The sequence below is a fragment of the Chaetodon trifascialis genome, chromosome 8 (genome assembly GCF_039877785.1).
Source record: "Chaetodon trifascialis isolate fChaTrf1 chromosome 8, fChaTrf1.hap1, whole genome shotgun sequence".
Classification (NCBI taxonomy): domain Eukaryota; kingdom Metazoa; phylum Chordata; class Actinopteri; order Chaetodontiformes; family Chaetodontidae; genus Chaetodon; species Chaetodon trifascialis.
In genome coordinates this window covers 8,024,085-8,036,389 of record NC_092063.1, presented here as the reverse complement: position 1 = coordinate 8,036,389, position 12,305 = coordinate 8,024,085, and the positions used below count along the sequence as shown (strand labels likewise).

Genomic DNA, 12,305 nt, shown 5'->3' with positions numbered 1-12,305 from the left:
ATTCTGAACATTTTTACATTTATTCTGCATAATTTGAGATGTTGTTCTACTCTTCTAGGTCGCTGTTAGTTTCTATTAATTTCTGTATGGTATGAAAATGAAGTAGCTGATTCTTGAAACATGTTCAAATTGTGTAAAGCACAGATTAAATGTTGTCACTGTGACATTAATTTTGCAAAGTAGTGTCAATAAAGCGTAGACTGTTTTGTATACTCTGCAGTGTGATACATCCTGACACTGAGTCAAAACTAAAAGTAGACTTTGATGGATTGCACTACTCAAGCAAGTTTAAAGGCAAGGCTAGCAGATAATGCACTGAAAATGAACTGAAACTGGATTTGAAGATAAGTACAAATATTCTAAAACTGGAAAGCATGTTAGTAAAAATGGTTAGTGTGATCTAAGCGTAAAATCTGAAGTGAATTGGCTAAAATATGCAAAAACACTGGTATGGTGTTAGAAATATACCCATCCTCCATTAAAGGGCAGCCCACTGGCACATAAAGTCGTTTTATTTATCCAAACAGATAAATACGTCAGGATAAGACCTTCACATTCAGATTTGCTCTCAAGTTTAGACTGTCTACTTCTGTGCCATCACCTTCAGCGAAACGCCACAGAAAGTGTTGAAACAGCGGTTGTTTTAACCCGTGGGTCCTTTCAAATAAACAAGTCGGGTGGCTTTTGTTGGCGTCCAGAGTTTAACTGAAAATACACACCGTGGCATCTCTCTCCGCGCTGGTATCGTCGCTGACATCCGTCTGTAGGCTGCTAGACAGACAGTGCCCGTCCCCCTCACCTCCTCTACCGCCTCTACCTCCCCCCCTGCGGTGGTGGAGTCTGCCTGTAGTCCGTATCCGGGTTGGAGGAGGCGGCCGGAAGCGCGGCGCTCCACTTGAGCGAACTCCTTTACCCAGAAGCCCCCGCGACGCCTCAACTTACAGAACTGGCTTCTTGGGCTTCGGGAGTGTTTCCCATTTAAACAAACAGTGCCGAAGATGGCGGAGAGTTAACGGTGTAAAGAAGAAATTATCGATCCGGTAGAGAGACACGTCCACAAGGTAAGCTCGCGCTGCGTGTGTGCTAACAGACAGCTAATTTAACGCGACTTTGCATTTGGTTTGCATTTCGATAGAGGACGGAAATGTTCTGACTTCTCAGCGGCGGTGCACTCACACAATATTGGCATCGTTACGGTGCGGAGGGCACAGTGCATGGTCATTTAGTACATGACAGCAAAGATTTACTAACCTGTTCGCGGCGGTGATGGAGTGCACGCTCGGTGTCTCGTATATGTTTGTCAGCCCGTGCTGCGAAATGAATGAACGTTTGGCAGATTTGATCAAACTTAACTTGATCACGCAAGCTGGCCAGTTTACGCACAAGCTGGTGGCTCACAGAAGTGTCTCCAGCAGATCGAGCACATCGGGAAGTTTTTTTGGGAGAGCACACGCACTTCACACTCGCATGCTCGCGGCTAAACACACTCAAACCAGGTCATAGTTAACTATATTCTCTCACTTGCTGCTGACTGTCTGCACAGCTGAGCCTGACGCTGTCGCAACACGAGGGAATTTGGACCGAAATGTTTGTTGATCGAGCGCATGCAAACATGCTCAAGTGTGTGTATCACATGCATCGTGTTGGGAAGGAGGCTGCTGGTGTGCTTTAGTGGTTTCGGCACTACGAACATGCGATGCGGGAAGAGGCAGACGATGCTGGCTGTCTGTCAGTCAAGCAGCCTGCCCGGGTCCCGACTGCCCAGCGATAAAAGTGCACTGACTCCGCTGCATGTCTCCAATGTGCAAGTCAGCGCACTGGATGCGGCATGCGTTGCCTAGAAATGTGTGAGGTGAAAGAGTGAGCGGTCGCCGTGCGTGTTTTTCCTCCTTGGACTCCTTCATAACCCCCCTGTCATCTGCTTCATCCGCTATAATGTGTCTCATTGTACATCTGCAGGGGGCAGCAACGTGGCCCTGTGCATGAACACTGTCCTGTAACCCTGAAGGTCCACGGTTTGATTCCTGAAGCCAGCCACTGTGTGTGTGTGTGTGTGTGTGTGTGTGTGTGTGTGTGTGTGTGTGTGTGTGTGTGTGTGTGTAGAGTGTATGTACGTGAAGAGCACCATGTCCTTGAGCGTGACACCAGAGCTGCACTTCAGTACCTGCTTGCTCTAGATAATAGCAGTCCACTCCTCGGTGTGTGTAAACAGTAGTTGAATGGAAGTGATGCAGATGGTTTGCGTGTCAGTGTGGACAGGTGAGGGATGTCAGGTCGAGTTAATTACACTGAGGTCAATGTTGGATTGTTTGCAGCTTTGTGTTGTGGCCGTAAGTGTGCCAGTAATGGCTGTTGTTATTATTGATTGATCTGTCATCATTTTCCGCCCATGACATGTGAAAAAAATTGTTTAAAAGATAATCAAAAAGTCCAAAACCCAAAGATATTCACTTCAGAAGATACAAGTCAGAGAAAAGCTGAATGCACTGGCATTGGAGAAGCTGCAGCCAGAGAGTGGTTTGAGTTTTTGATTGATGAATGGCATCAACAAGCATGTTCTTCTTTGTGCATGAGCCCGAAAATGACACACACCCAAAAAGGAGGTAACTTTTCTCTGTCACAATCTAATTAGTCATGAGCCTGTTTTCCTTTGATAGGTTCACACCGAAAACGGCAGAATTAACCAAAGTGTTACTGAAATGTCCTGCGAGGTCGTTTTTCTTCCCTGTTCTGGTTATTTCACCGGTCTGTTGTCGCAGTGATATCAGGTGAATCGTTTGACAGCAGAAAGCGTCTCTGTTCTGCCTGCTGTCCGTCCATGGAGGTCTTAAGAGTGAGGATTTAACCAGCTGCTGCTTGTTTAGGGGTTAAATTATTAGTTCTAAAAATTGTTGACGATTCATTTTCTGTCGGTCATTCAATCAACCGATCGTTTCAGCTCTACGGCCGGACTGTGGGCCGGACTGTGTGTCTGTTGCCCAAGTGCAGGGGCGTGGCGGCGAGCAGCCCTCGCCTCGTTCCTCGGCACCCTTCTCCTGACAGATTTACAGTCAACTCCGTGGCCTAAGTCTCCGCACACTTGCGGACACACACGCGCCTACAACCTGCTCACAAGGAATCGAATGGGCTGGGAGGGGTGTGGGCAAGCTGCTTGGACCCGCAGGCGCCCGCGAGGGGTCTTCGCTAAGCGGATGGCGGGATGAATGCGTGGACGAGGAGGAGGAGGGTGACAGTGATGCATGATGTTTGCTGAATGGGGAAAAAGGGGACAGAGGTTAGCAGGGGATGCTGGTGACTGGGTCAGGCGCTGGGGGCAGGGCTCACGAGGCTTAGCGGGAGGGAGGAGGACCTCGCACACCAGCCTGGGAGCATGGGAAGCTCAGTGTGTGTGTGTGTGTGTGTGTGTGTGTGTGTGTGTGTGTGTGTGTGTGTGTGTGTGTGTGTGTGTGTGTGTGTGTGTGTGTGTGTGTGTGTGTGTGTGTGTGTGTGTGTGTGGAGGAGGGACAGGGGTGTGTACGCTAAGGGGAGGGGCCCAGGTAGAGCCTCTTGCTGGAATTCTACCTGACATTTTTGTCCTGGTCTTTTGTTGATCTTGGTTCTGCCCTCCTCGACTCTGCTCGGTCATTTGTGTAGGTTTTTTTTTTTCACCTCTTTTGTGGAATCAGGAAGTTTTGAGACTCAAACAGACCACATTCTTTCTGCTCTCTCTCTCTCTCTCTCTCTCTCTCTCTCCTTTCTGTGGTATGTCTCTCGCTGTCCCCTGCCGCCCCCGATTGCAGCGTAGTGAGCTGAACTGTTGTCCTGTTGTTTTTGGGGGGCCCCTCTCCCATGTGTCAGGATGTGTTAAACAGGAATTAATCTTCACCAGCTCTCATTGATTTCACTCTGTGGAGGAAGGGTCTTTTTTTTTTTTCTATCACTCATGTTTGTCCTCTTGTCCTTTACTCTGGCGTCTCCAGTCCGGCGGTGGATACCCCCTAAGAGTGATTTGATATACCCTCACTTGGTTTGTCCCAAATGGCGAGAGCTGTTTATCTTTTGATGCCTTTGATTTTATGGTATTTGCGTTTCGGTACTGTCATTAAAAGAACACTTTTTCCAATTTCTTGCTTGGAGGAATACTTTACAAAACCCTTTTGAAAAAAATCAACAAAATAGACTTAGACTTTACTTTATTGATCCCAATTTGGGAAATTCTTTTGTTGCAGCAGCAGGTTAAACATACACACGAAACATAAACATAAAATATATCCAATAAAGAATAATGAGAATAAAACTAAGAGAAAAGAATGCAATAATACCTCAAATTTCAAAGGTCTAAACATAATATGAATGTGTTTATGAAACAAGACATGAAGTCTACAAACAAGACTGCAATTGGCTGTTTGCCAAGCCCTGCCCCTTAGTTACTGTTGCTACGCCTGTCAAGCATTCCATTCTAGAACACCATGTATACAGTTTACAGTGACAACAGGGGAAGGTTACCCGCTCGAAAGTGATATAAAATCAAGGTATAAATAAGTTTAAGACATGCTTTTGATAGCTACACACATGAAATAATGCTGAAAGCCTGAGACTAAAGCTGTACGCCTCAGACAAACAAACCCATCATTCTTGTGTTACAGTGAAGAGCTAGTTAGTCTTAAAAGTATGATAAAGAATAAAGATGAGACTTCTGTTTCGTTTAAACATAACCCTGTTTAGTTGACATCACGTGGCTGAAACATGAAGCTAGCACTGACGTGCCCAAAACTGCAGCTCCTCGAATGGCTACTAGACTAGACTAGATCCCTGTATTAAAATTTTCCCAATTTTCCAGCATAAATAAACACGTTTACAGCCTGGTACAAAAAAAAGGATTTTGTTCACTATAGCTAATTTCCCTGTTAGCTGTCAAGGATGTGAATTTTTACATAACTCACTCATTTAAATGCAGAGTTATGGGCATGGCTGCTCTGACTGATAGCTAGCTGCTAGGTTTCAGCAACCAGGCTTCATTCAACCTGCCTCAGCTCCACCCACGCTCCACCTCTTTCCCCATTGTTGGATTAGTAAGGAGTAAGGCCGCCAAGATGACTTCTGTCACCGAGCTTCACGGTGGCTCTTCAGAATACCTGTGGGCGTCACGGAGACTACGTCCATGTTTTCAGTCCAAAGTTTACACATTTCTTGGTGTTTTCAAGCAGTATTTTTTCACTTTCAATGTTACAATGCCTCTAGGATGAGAATTAGTCGATGTGTTTGCCAAACGTGACCCTGTCTCGGCTAACATTGCTGTGGTTACTGGAGTGTGAACTTCACCAAATCCAATAAAGAGCAGGACAGAGCTGCTAACGTCAGCCCAAACTCTGACAGCGTCTCGCACTTCCACACAGCGGGGAACTCCACTGTGGATGTGCTCGTCTTGAAAGGGGATTTTTCCAACGTAATGTGCAACTTCACAATCTAATGTAGTTAGTTGATGATGTGCTCCTTGACCTTGGAAGTAACACCTGGTAGGTAGTAAGCTAATTAGCCTGACATGCTAATAATTACAGCTTCCGTTAGAGCAGATAAACATGCCTTATCCTCTCCTCCCTACAGCCTCATGTACGCTGTTTGTGTTGAGGTGAAATCCAAAGCTTGACAGACCTGTTACCTTTGCTGTGCTCTGATTGGACAATTACTCTGCAAGGGAGGGATTTAGTGGATGATATATCTGAATGCGCACCAACTTTCTGTACCACATTTTTAATGAACAGTACAACAGATTCATTTCAGTCAATGCCAAAGCAGTATGGAGGTTCAGTGTCTGTCAGTCCTCCAGAAGCTTCAAGGGGAAACAAAAAACTCCAAAACAGAATTGTCACTTCAATGATTTCACATATGTCAAGTCAATATTTGACATTTATGGCTCTCCTCTTTAGCCAGAAACCACAAGTCCAACATTCCCGCCTGTTATGTTATCAATAGACATGTTTTGCTGCTGCTTCTGTGATTATGAATTGGAGATAGGCGGTGGATTTATGTGTTGGCTTTTGTTTTGACACCCAAATGAGCTCTATTTTATCATACAGCTAACAGTTTGAAACCAGAAATACTACCCACATCCCGTTAAGAAAAAAAAAAAAAAACCATCTTGGCTGCTTTCAAGGCTCATAAGGCCACTTTCCGCTTAGCAATCAATGAAAGTCCTTCACAGAGTGTCTTTTGAACGCTCTGAGCTTTCATTTATTTAACATTAGACATGTACATTTATCTTTGTAAGTGTTGAAGATTAGCTTAATTACTTGTTGATTCTTTTATAATAGATACCCCCTCCCCAATGTCTCTCCCTCCCTCCTGTAAGTATACTCGTAAGCGTTTTACATTCAGATAAGCTGGAAAAATATATTTCTGATATTGAAAAAATGTCACTTCCTTTGTTTATTCCTTTGTATGTGCTGATCTTATTGTCAGTGGTGGCGTGTGTGTGTGTGTGTGTGTGTGTGTGTGTGTGTGTGTGTGTGTGTGTGTGTGTGTGTGTGTGTGTGTGTGTGTGTGTGTGTGTGTGTGTGTGTGTGTGTGTGTGTGTGTGTGTGTGTGTGTGTGTGTGTGTGTGTGGATGACTGTGCTGTGTGTGTTAGTGTCAATGCTCCAGCGGTTGTGCAGGAAGCTGACGTGTTTTCATGAGTCAACATGATACAGGAAGAAATGTCGGTGCCACGCATAATTTCTCAGTCACTTTCTAAGTCAGTTTCTCGATGCCACCTGCAACATCACAGACATTACTTTCAGAAGATGCAGTGAAACAGTGCAAAGGAATCAATAAAATGAACAGCTTTTACAGAGCAGAGGAAAAAAATTGCACCTCTTTTATCATTTTTTATGTTTCTCCTATGCTGAGTGGTGGTAATGACTGCTAACATTGCATCTTAAACTTGTGATTACTGATTTTATTTGGCAACACTGCTAACATGCTCAGCATTAGAGAAGAAGAAGAAGAGGAAGACATACTTTTATTAATCACAACACACACATGCTGCAGGGGGGGACTGCACACACGACATGCTTAGTGAATTTCCTCCGCATTTGATACATCCTGGTCAGTTCTTCCTCTGCGGCAGACCAGGAGCGGTGGGCAGCCAGCCGACAGCGGTGCCCGGGGACCCAGTTTCTTCTTGTCACCATTGGTCAGGTGGTGATCTTCTTGCATGTTTTTAGTGGGGGTTTTTTATGGAGGATACCCCAGGTGAACACAGAGAACATGCAAACTCCACACAGAAAGCCCCCCCCCCCCCCCCCCCCCAAAGTGCAGCAGGCACAGTAGCATTTATTTATAGCTATGACCAAATATTCAGTTTTCTTTTAGCTCGATTTTGGTCTCCTCCAACTCCTGAGGGAAATATCTGGCTCTTTAGCTGTTAAACGCTCCACAGTGTTCACCAGCTAGTCACTAACTTTGTTCGGGCAGGTAGCATACAGCCAGTTTATCAGAGCATTTAGTTTAAACGGCACTGATGAGGGAGTCAAAAGTAAAGTTCTGGCTGTGGAACAAAAACAATGAGTTGAAAGATGCTAAAATCTCCACAGAGCTGAGAGGAACTGTGGGTTCGTCAGTACGAGCGACCCCTTTCACATTACACACAGTTTCTTTCTGTGTGACACTTTTATTTGTGTCCGGATAAAAAAAAACACATGTATTTTGTTTCTGGTTTTGCTTCACTCATGTATATCATCTTTCCCTCCGGGGTTAGGGTTAGAGAAACAAAACACACCCAAAACCAACTCATCAACAGCCAGGGAAACCCAAGTCACAATTTATGTGTGAAAGACCTCGAGGATAATTACCAAAGGAAGTAACATTTTAAAAATCTTTGGGGGATTGACTCGTTTTCCATCTGTCAGCGATGCACTAGCGGAGAGATAGCCAAACAGTTATTAACATGACTAAAAGCATAAATAAGCGGTTTCGGCACAGATTTGCATTTTTATGGTTTATTTGTAGAAATCAGCAGAAATAGAGAGGGAAACATGTCATGAGAGAAAAGTCACAGTCATAGTTTGGTGCGACATAGTAGCTCTCAAAAGAAAGACCTCGTGTGAAAGTAAGATCTGTGACCGACCCAGGACAGTAAAAGCCGCCTTTGACCATTTACAGTGTGCTGTTGGTCATGGCTGTAATAATAATAATAAATCTCACATTTCAGTTCACTTAAAGAGGCTTCCTGTTCCCGGACTGGGAACGGTGGTTCTTAGTCGCCACCAGGCACCCCAGTATCCACAACATGGTTAAACTATTTCGGTTGTAATTCCTTGATGACTGTTAAGTTATTAAAGAAACCTGTGTTCACTCTTGTGCATCAAAGCCAAACTGCTTCAAACCTAAAGCTGACCATTACCAGCTTTATTAGCAAGATTATTTATTCACATCAGAATTTTTAGTAAAGGAAGTGACGGCAGCTGCAGCGACCAATGACGTCTAAGCAGGAATTTAAACAGCCAGTCAGCAAACAGTCCTTTAATTACACCAAACTTGTGAAAACCAACTGGAGAAAGGAAATACATGTTTGTAACATTGATTAACTACTATTTTGATTAGCAATTCATTGTTTAAGACATTTTTTTCCAGCAAAAAAATCCAAACCTTCACTGGTCTCAGCTTTTCAGATCTTAAGTTAACTGCTTTTATCATTTCCATATTATTGTAAATCGAATATATTTGGGTTTTTGACTCTCAGTCGGACAAAACAAGCAATTTGAAGGTACCGTCTCAGACTAATGATTGACATTCTCTGACGTCTTAGACGCTTTAGTCAAAGTCAAAATTAAGTGACAGATGAATTAATTCTGAAGAGTATTCCTAAAATGCATACACTGTGAGGTATATTGAGGTAAATGTGATCACTAATGTTCATCTGGTCTTGCGCTCGTCAGGCCTTTAGCGCTGATGTGGAGCGAGCTGTGAAACCAGGTCACTGAACACGCGTTGACCCGCTCAGACGCAGGTCGTGTCCCTGCACTGGTTGGAAATTGATCTGAGAGTCGTGTTGGTTATGTCAGCGTATTTGACGTGTCAGGAATCCCAGTTGTTTTGTCACTTTATTTTGGGTTCATACAGATGTTTTTGGCAAAGTTAAGGAGCTGAAAAGTGGTGAGCACATTGGTCAGGGACAATGGAATATCTAAATATCAAACAGAGTCGGAGGGATGAGCTGATGAGGAGCTGGCAGAGAGGGATGAGCCCGCCGTCAGAACAACTGTCGACTGTATCGTCGGTTTCGGTTTCCTTTCTTCCCCCAGAATGCCTCAGTGCGGCTCATGTCCTCCGCTGCTGTATTTTTCTGAGAGCTATTTCTTCTGTGAGATGAATGTCAAGTGCCCATCTTGGTGCGTTCATCCTGTTCTGTGTTTTGTTTCTCACACTTCACTCTTGATTTCCGTCTTTTTTCCTCCTCCTCTGGTCTTGTCCACCTCGGTCTTTGTCCTCTCCGTGGTGCTTCTTTTGCAATCAGCTGGTTCCCAGGACCTGATAATGATATAAGTTTATGTGTTAATATCAACATATTGTCTTTGTGCAGCCGTGGCTTTCTTTTGTGTTAGAACGGGTCCATGTGTGAGTAAATGTGAGTGTGAGAGATGAAGGAGGAGGGAGGGAGGGGGCAGAGAGCGAGGAGGAGAGGAGGGGGGAGGAGACGTGGAGAGTCGTTTTATTAACGTGGCGACTCCCGCTAAAATTCAGGGAGTGCTGTTGCATCCAGCTGTTACTGGTTGCGCGAGGCTTCGTTGCCATGGCAACACAGCCCTGCGCGCCTGCTCAAGGTCGTTCATCCAGTTCTGAACCGAGCGGCGTGCTGCACACAGGATGCACACGGAGAGGGAGAGAAACACAGAAAAACTACTTCAAAGTGACCAATCAAAAGCACTTCAGCGGCGTTGTGGTCAGTGAACAAACTCAGCCCTCCCTCCACCCCTCCCCTCCCCTCCCCGACACACACACACACACGCACACACGCCTGTATTCTTCAATAAAGACACAAACAAAAAAAAGAACCTCTGGCCTCGGGGCTTGTAGGTTCTTTTGCCAGCTGATAAAATATTTAGCTGGTCAGTGGGAGAGTGAGGGATACAGTGGCTGGAGAAGAAGCCAGCAGCAGAGCTTGGCTTTGTGTTTTTCTTTCTCTAATGGTGCATTGCTGTGAGGCTACCTGGGGCTTCTTCCACCTCCTCTCCTCTCCTCTCCTCTCCTCTCCTCTCCTCTCCTCTCCTCTCCTCTCCTCTCCTCAGAGGGCTGCAGCATCCCCTCGGGGGGCTCTGCTGCATGTTTGCTGCCACTGACTGGACTCCGCACAGCACACATTGTACCATAAAGACCCCAATACGCTCTGTGATGGCAGCAATCTTGCAGGTTCATTGCACGTCACACTGTGCGAAATTGGGTCTAATAAAATCTTGGCCTCAGTCTGTGTCAGAAAGCATCAGTTGTGAGGCACGTCATAGTGCGATAAATACAGAGAAACAAAGAGTTTACAGCCATGCTATTGGCTCTGTTGGGTTGGATGTAGCGCTGCTTTAAGCTAAATGCTAATCGTAACATGCTCACGATGGCCGTGCTAACTTGCTGATGTAAGTATGATGTTAACCGCTTTCTCATCTTAGATTAGCGTGTTAGCATGCTAACATTAGGGGTCTGAACCAATAGTTGCTGAGACATTTCACTCAAAATCACAAATGTCAGCATCATTGTGGTGCTAGAGGAAAAGTGGACAATCATTGAAGTCAGTAGGGTTCATCTTCAGGGGATCGTGAATGCATTGTGCAGAATTTCATGGCTTGTTGAGACATTACAACCAAAGTGGTGGACGGACAGACGTTTCTATCCCAAAAGCCGCTCTGCTAGCATGGCTAGCTATGTCATCAGTAGGGATGTGCCATGTTTGTGGTAATACAGATACAAATGCGATAAACATTTGTCTTGTGATATAAACAGCATTGGGATGTGCTGAAGCACTGATGTCTGAGCCGACTTTGCTGAATGCGCAGCTAACATTGCTGCCAGACAGAAAACAATGGTTTGAAGTTGACATTAAGAGGACAGAGGATAGGGGAGAGGTGGAACATCACACAACAAAGGCGACACGTGGCGTCATCTCATCACCACATTCACCACGAGACTCTGGCTCTAATTGAGCCGAAGTGGCAATGATTGATCGATCACACCGTGCGCTCAATTTGCCGTAATTAATCAAAGAAGAACATCACAACACTGGAATGTTTGTACAAGTGTAACAGTACACTGTAATGGCTCCGTCAGTCATTTTCTAGGCGGGGATGTGTGAGGAAAAAACTCACCTCACAAGCTGTTGAACACCATGCTGATGTTTGATGGCAGATCTTCTGGTCTCTTGAGATTGGCCAGTTAATTCTGCATACTTTCGTGCCACATCCTATTGGCTGCTTCGTATGCGTGCATCGTAGCAGCAGTGACATTGAGAGATCAAAATTTTGGACATTGAGAATTTTGCAGCTCCAAATCAGGCCATTGTTTCAGATTGATGATGGACGACTTTACCTCCTCGACTTTTATCTGGGAGTATCAGAGATCGCACTGTGTAGAGGCCTTAAGAACTTCCCTTAACATGTAGTGAACCGCTACTGCAATAGCAGAAAACTGCTGTCAGCAAGTCACAGATAAGCACTTTCCCACCTATTTCTGAATGTGCCACAAAATCCTGTAAAGACAACATGTGGTGGTGCCTAATATGGAGGGTGGTTTTCTTCTTCTGCTTCTGTTTTTGTCTTTTACCTCTCTGCAGGGTGCACGCAGAGTTCAGCAGGATTTTCACTAACACACAGAGTCACAGTTTTCTGGGAGAGCAGTGACGAATCGCGTCGCTTTCTGCGGTCGGTGACGTGATGGTTCAGGGCAAGCGTGTGTGTTTGTGCATCATTGTTTAAGAGAGAGTTAGAAAAACACAATTTGTCACCTTTAAGTGAGCCCCAAGCAGAGGGGAGCTGGGTTTTAGGGGGAGGAGGGGTTAGTTTCACGTTTCTTCTTGCTGTAAGGTAATGGATGCTTATTAAAGGGGTTCTCGGAGGGGTGTGTGTGTTAAAGAATGGGAGTTCTGTTTTTTAACTTATTTTCCATTGTAAAAAGTCAGGCCTACTTTATGTGTTTTAGAGCTCCTTTACGTGCCCGTGCACACACACACACACACACACACACACTCACTCATACAAACATTTATGGGGTAGGAGTTGAGGTAAATGTTACCAGCTGCAGCGCAGCAAGCAAGTGGCTTCAACTCTGCCTGAACCCGCCTGTTACGTGACCACCTCCTCAACTT

The 12,305-nt window shown here is 45.1% G+C and overlaps 1 protein-coding gene across 1 annotated transcript in view; it reads left to right on the top strand.

Annotated features, from left to right (window-relative positions):
- The first annotated feature begins 980 nt into the window (after window positions 1–980).
- Window positions 981–12,305, top strand: part of LOC139334892 (nuclear receptor coactivator 3-like) — a 61,466-nt gene continuing 50,141 nt past the window's right edge. Inside the window, exon 1 of the mRNA XM_070968140.1 lies at window positions 981–1,061. The gene's annotated coding sequence lies outside the window, so the exon portion shown is untranslated. The remainder of the gene's footprint in view (window positions 1,062–12,305) is intronic.